The sequence below is a fragment of the Chiloscyllium plagiosum genome, chromosome 30 (genome assembly GCF_004010195.1).
Source record: "Chiloscyllium plagiosum isolate BGI_BamShark_2017 chromosome 30, ASM401019v2, whole genome shotgun sequence".
NCBI classification, from domain to species: Eukaryota; Metazoa; Chordata; class Chondrichthyes; order Orectolobiformes; family Hemiscylliidae; genus Chiloscyllium; species Chiloscyllium plagiosum.
In genome coordinates, this window is record NC_057739.1 from 45,407,534 (window position 1) to 45,413,533 (window position 6,000).

At 47.1% G+C, this 6,000-nt stretch overlaps 1 protein-coding gene across 1 annotated transcript in view; it reads right to left on the minus strand.

Annotated features, from left to right (window-relative positions):
• LOC122564628 (neurogenic locus notch homolog protein 1-like) overlaps nucleotides 1-6,000 on the minus strand; it is a 132,439-nt gene that overhangs the window by 61,298 nt on the left and 65,141 nt on the right. The window lies entirely within an intron of this gene.

The window sequence follows — 6,000 nt, forward strand, 5'->3', positions numbered from 1 at the left end:
AGGTTGGTGTGGAAGGAGGAGGAAGTGGGAGAGAGAGAGGCAGAAGGAGGCAGAGAGTTGAGGTGGACGGTTTCATGGAAGGTTGTCCAGAGCCCAAGCCCCAGGCTGGAAACCTCAGAGTTTGCTCAGTTGGTCAGACCTCAAAGCACTGTGGGTCTGAGGGGTTTACACAGATAGGGAGGGACAGGGAGATAGGGAGGATGGGGGAGATTGTGAAGGAGGGATGAGGAACTAGGGAGGGAGAAGATTGGGTGGGAGGGAGAAAGAGATAAGGAGGATTTGAAAAGTGAGTTAAGAATGTTTGAATGAAGTTATTGTTAGACCGGGAGCCAAGACCATTAAGCAAAACTGGGAGATGAGTGAATAGGATTTTGGACGAGACCAGGAGATGGATTGCAAGCTTTATATAAAATGGGAGCAATGGGGCAGAGGTGGCAGGGTGATAGGTTTAGGGTGGGGGAGGATCTGGCAGAGATGGGAGGTCACTTGATGTAACCTCCTGAATAACATCTAGAGCTGCTGATTGGCTGGATTTGACCAACTCTGTACCACAGTAGCGGTGGGGGGAGGGGTGGGGGCAAGGTGAGGTGAGGTTTGTGTGTGAAGACGCAGAACACATAACCTTGTAAGAGTCAAGTATCAGTGAGGTGCAAGCCTATAGGTAAGAGTCAGGAATGAGTGACCCTGTGGGCAAGGGTCAGGAAGATGTGACCCTATAGGTAAGGGTTAAGGGTCAGCAAGGAATGGTCCTGTGGGTAAGGATCAAGGTTGGGAAGGAGTGACCCTGGGTAGAAGGTGAGGTTTCGGAAGCTGTGACCTGGGAGCATTGGTTGAGTAATTCCTGGATTGAATTCTGTGCAGAGCAACAGACAACTGGGGTTTCCACCGTTTGTTCCATCGCAGTCCCTCCTCCTCCTCCCTAAACCTCTCCTTCTATCTCTCTCTCTCTCTCTCACTCGTGCTCTCCTCCATTACCATGCTTGATTAAACCCCGTCTTTGACTGAGATTTTGGTCTTCGCCTGTCCTAGTATCCCCACATTTTATTGACAGTGCAAAAGGAGACCATTCAGCCCATCATGTCTGTGCCAGTCAATAATGACTGCACTCATCCCACTTCTCAGCTCTGGGCTCATCGCTGGAGAAGCATTGGCAATTCAAGTGAATATCTAAATACGGGCAGTGCCCAGTTTGTGAATGGGTTCCCTTCTGGAGTCTGTTCACAAGTCAATTTGTTCACAAGTTGGAACACAGCTGGACAATGTAAAGCAGCCATTTGTGAATTCAGGAAACATTTATACGTTGAGTGAGTAAAATTATATCCCTGTATGGCATGGCGGTCATAGGTACGAATGTTTGTAAGTCAGACATTCATTATCCTGTTACCAGAGTTTCGGACTCACCCATCCTTTCAGGCAGTGAGTTCCAGATTCCCACTGCCCTCTGAGTGAGAATGTTTCTGACCAACTTTCAGCCTTCTACCTTAAATCAATGCTCTCTGATTATTGACCCCTCCCCTCATTGAAAAACTGTCTTGTTATTCACCCTATTAAGTCCCCTTATTATCCCTCTCTATCAGGTCCCTCACATCCTTCACTGCCCTATAGAAACAGCCCCAGTCTATCCAAATTTACTTTAGAGTTCAGACCCACCAGTCAATATACTGGTAAATCTCCTCTGCACCCTCTCTACTTCAAACCCGTCCTTCCAGAACTGCACACAGTATTCCAGTTGTGGTCTAACCAGTGTTTTATACAGTTCCAACATAATCTCCCTGCTCTTGTATTTTGTGCCCCAGCTAATAAAGCAAGATATCCCATATGCCTTCTTAATCATGTTATCTACCTGTCCTGTACCTTTAGGGATCTGTGGGTATGCTCCCTCTGATCTTCAGCACTTTCCTGACTCCTAACATTCACAGTGTAATCCCTCACATTGTTAACTCTCCCCAAGTGTTAGCCCAAATTTGTCTGGGTTGAATTCTATTTGCTACTGCTCTGCCTAGCTGCCTGTCTATTGATATCCTCCCGCAATTTACAGCCATCCTCTTCACTATTTACCACCTACTGTTTCCTAGGTCATCTACAAATTTCTTGATCATACTCCCTACATTTAAATCATTAATGTAGACCACAAACTGCAAGAGCCCCAGCCCTGAGCCCTGCATGTAGTGACTGTAACGAGGTCAGCCAGCTGGGCTTCACAGAATATGAGATCCCCGATTGGGGCTGTCAACCTGATCCAACCAGGGTGTACTGACTGAGGTAAAAAAGTTGCACATTAAGGGATATTAACCCTCTTCCCCCTTAAATGCTTGCTTCAGAGCGAGGCAATACTATTGCCAAAGGCTCTGCATTTGTAAATAAAAGGTGATGAGATATTGGTTTCTAAAGACATATTTCACTGAGAAACCACATTTCAAGCACACTTAGTCACGGCAACATCCCACCGCCATCACTGTCTTCTTTCTGCCTATCACCCAATTTTGGATCCCACGTGTTACTTTGTCTCAGAATCCATGGTCTCTCACTTCCTTGACCAGTCTAGCATGAGAAACCTGATCAGAAGCCTTGAAGATTTGAAGATTACTGCCATAGCCCCTGATATCTTCACCATTACCTCCCTCAAATGCCAGGGATACTTCTCATCCAGGCCTGCAGATTTATTCACTTTAAGGCTGCTCGAACTACCAGTTTCTCTTCACTGTCAATTTCACAGTCCTACAACTTTTATCTACAGCTGATTCGTCCATTTCCATTGTGATAACCAATGCAAAGTATTCATTGAGGATCGTGCCTCAACACACACACATATACATATAATCCCTACATTGTGGAATCTTTCCCTATTTATTCTTGTACTCTTTATATTTTTTAAAATGCCCTTTGAATTTTCAGTTATTCTACTCATCAATGCTTTCTTGTGCACTTTCTTTGCTTTCCACCCCTCCCCTTGCAAATTGTATACGAGTCTCGGGACTCTGTTGTATTGAGCCCTTGGTATCTGCTTCTCTTTTTTTTCTTAATCTGAACCTTTATGTTCCTCTACATCCAGGGTTCTCAGGTTTTGGTCCCAACCTTTGTCTCGATTGATTTGTTCTGTCTCCCACCTCCCAGAAACAATGCTAACCACAGGTGGCTGCTCCCAAGCCACTTGGGCCAAATCCTATCGCATCTTCATAAAACTAGCCTTTTCCCCTTTTATTCCCACCCCACCCTTATTCTTTTTCATAACTATCTAAAACCTAACTGATTAATATGGCTTATTTCCAAACATGAATTCCACAACAAAGATTTAGATTAGATTCCCTACAGTATGGAAACAGGACCTTCGGCCCAAGCAGTCCACACCGACCCCCCGAAGAGTAACCCACCCAGACCCATTTCCTTCTGACTACGGGCAATTTAGCATGGCCAATTCATCTGACCTACACATCTTTTGGGCTGAGAGGAAACCGGAGCACCCAGAGGAAACCCATGCAGACACGGGGAGAATGCGCGAACTCCACACAGACAGTCACCCGAGGCTGGAATTGAACCTGGGACCCTGGTGCTGTGAGGCAGCAGTGCTAACCACTGAGCCACTGTGCCGGCCCCAAGGACCTTGCCAGGGTTGGAGGGTTCGAGCTATAGGGAGAGGCTGAATAGGTTGGGGCCAATTTCCCTTGAGCATTGGAGGCTGGGGGGTTAACCTTATAAAGGTTTATAAATCATGAGGGGCATGGATAGGGTGAATAGTTGAAGCCTTTTCCCTGGGGTAGGGAGTCCAAAACTAGAGGGCATGAGTTTGAGGTGAGAGGGGAAAAAGGGACCTGAGGGCAACTTTTTCATGCAGAGGATTATTCATGTATGGAATGAGCTGCCAAAGGAAGTGGTAGATACAGGTACAGCTACAATGTTTAATAGACATCTGAACAGGTACATTGATAGGAAAGGTTTAGAGGGATACGGGTCAAATAGGACTAGTTCAGTTTAGGAAACCTGGTTGGCATGGAGGCATTGTGCTGAAGAGTCTGTTGCCTGTTCTATGACTCTATAACTGCCCCCCCCTCCTTTAACTTATTGGTTAAAATGTTCTCCTGAATGTAATTGAAGAGTTTTGCACCCCTCTATCTTGCACACTAAAGCAAACCCAGGTAACGTTTGGGTCATTAAAAACCACTACTATTATTTCTGGTTAATAATGGCTCCCATGAAGGTGCCTTGTATGGTTTATGATATTACAGGGGCTATATAAATGCATGTTTTTCGTTGCTCATTCCTGGCAACTCCAACAGTTAATTCTGGGCCCCTTGTTCAGGTGGAGTCTCTGCTCCCCTGGGGATGGAGAATGTGAAACTATTTAACAGAGAAGTGTTTCTGGCTGTTTCCCAACCTTCACAAGGCGAGCAGAAACCAGCTCCGGACAAATGGTCGCTTTCAAATTCCCTGGAGGCTCTCATGATGAGTTCACAGACTCGGAGGGAGAAACATCAAATGCCACCTTCCAATCAAGTAAAAACCGCCAGTCCCTGGCCTGCAGAATTCACACACGGACCAATGGCTCATGTGTATAGCACAGGTCACAGGGAAACAAAAGAGGAGCACAATGAGGCGTTGGGAGACACTCGTGGAATGAGCTTCTCTTCAAACCATCTGCTTCCAGCAGACAACAGGCTTGAAGCTCATTGGCTACCAAGAGACAAAGAGAAAACTAAGAGAGTGGGTCGTCAATCGAGCGGACAATTTTATTACCCACCAGTGGGATTCATGAGAGAAAAACACACAGGCTACTGAGAGAGAAGGAATGTGTGTGAGAAATAGAGAGACATAATGTGAGAGAGAGGAGAGGGAAAGAGGTAGAGTGAGAGAGAGGGAGACAGAGAGAGAGACAGAGAGAGAGACAGAGACAGAGAAAGAGAGAGAGAGAGACGAACATGCATGAGTGTGAGACAGAGACTGGGGGTGAGAGATTTAGAGACAATGGGATAAAAGGGCTGGCTGGGGGAGTATTTTTGATCATCTGCTCAGTGAGTGGGTGTGAAAGGCTGCCTAGCAGCAGCTGTGGGGAGTGAGGGCAGGAGCAGCTGGTGTACCCTCAAGGGGGCAGCTCAACCTGAAGGAATGTGTATCAGAAAACACAGCCAGAAAAGACAAAGAGGTGAGGAAAGAGTGTGGAGCTGCCAATGAGTGGGACCTTCATTCCATGCCATCACCACAGACCAACCTCACCTTAATCCTGAACACGTTGGGGGAGCCCCAGGGTCAGGAGAGACAGAGAGAGAAAGTGCTTGGGGGTCGGAGGGAGAGAGAGAGGTCAAGTGGGGCAGGAGAGAGCAGGGTTGAGGGGAGGATCCAGGGGCATGAGAGAGCACCAAGGGTTTGGAAGGGTGAATGCGGGGGTGGGGAAAACCTCAAGGGTTGGTGGGGAGTCAAGGTGATGGGCCCTGGGATGAAGCAGAGTGTCTGGGGGGTAGTCCCTGCCACGCAGTCACTTTCAGACAAACATTCACTGGCTCTACCCAGCAGCCAAGGTCCACTCAGTGTGGCAGCCTCCTGGCACATTCCTCACTCAACCCTCAATCCTTCAGCCCCCTCACCACCTCAATCCCTTGTGGTCTCACCCCCTGCACCTCAGGATCTCACTCTGACTGACTATATGAATGCTCCATTACTAAGTAAGGGACAAACAGAAATTATTTGACTATATTCACACACAGCAGCTCCTGTCTCACAGACACATGTGAACAGTTAAAAATAGCAAAACTACACTCGCCCCAAAATCTCTCATTTACTCAACAACTTGGCAAAGGCATGTCAAACAGTCACATTCAGTCAACACTTCACAAGGAAGACTGGAGGTTGGCCAACGTGGTGCCACTGTTTAAGAAGGACAGTAAAGACAAGCCAGGGAACTATAGACCGGTGAGCCTGACCTCAGTGGTGGGCAAGTTGTTGGAGGGAATCCTGAGGGACAGAATGTACATGTATTTGGAAAGGCAAAGACTAATTCGGGATAGTCAA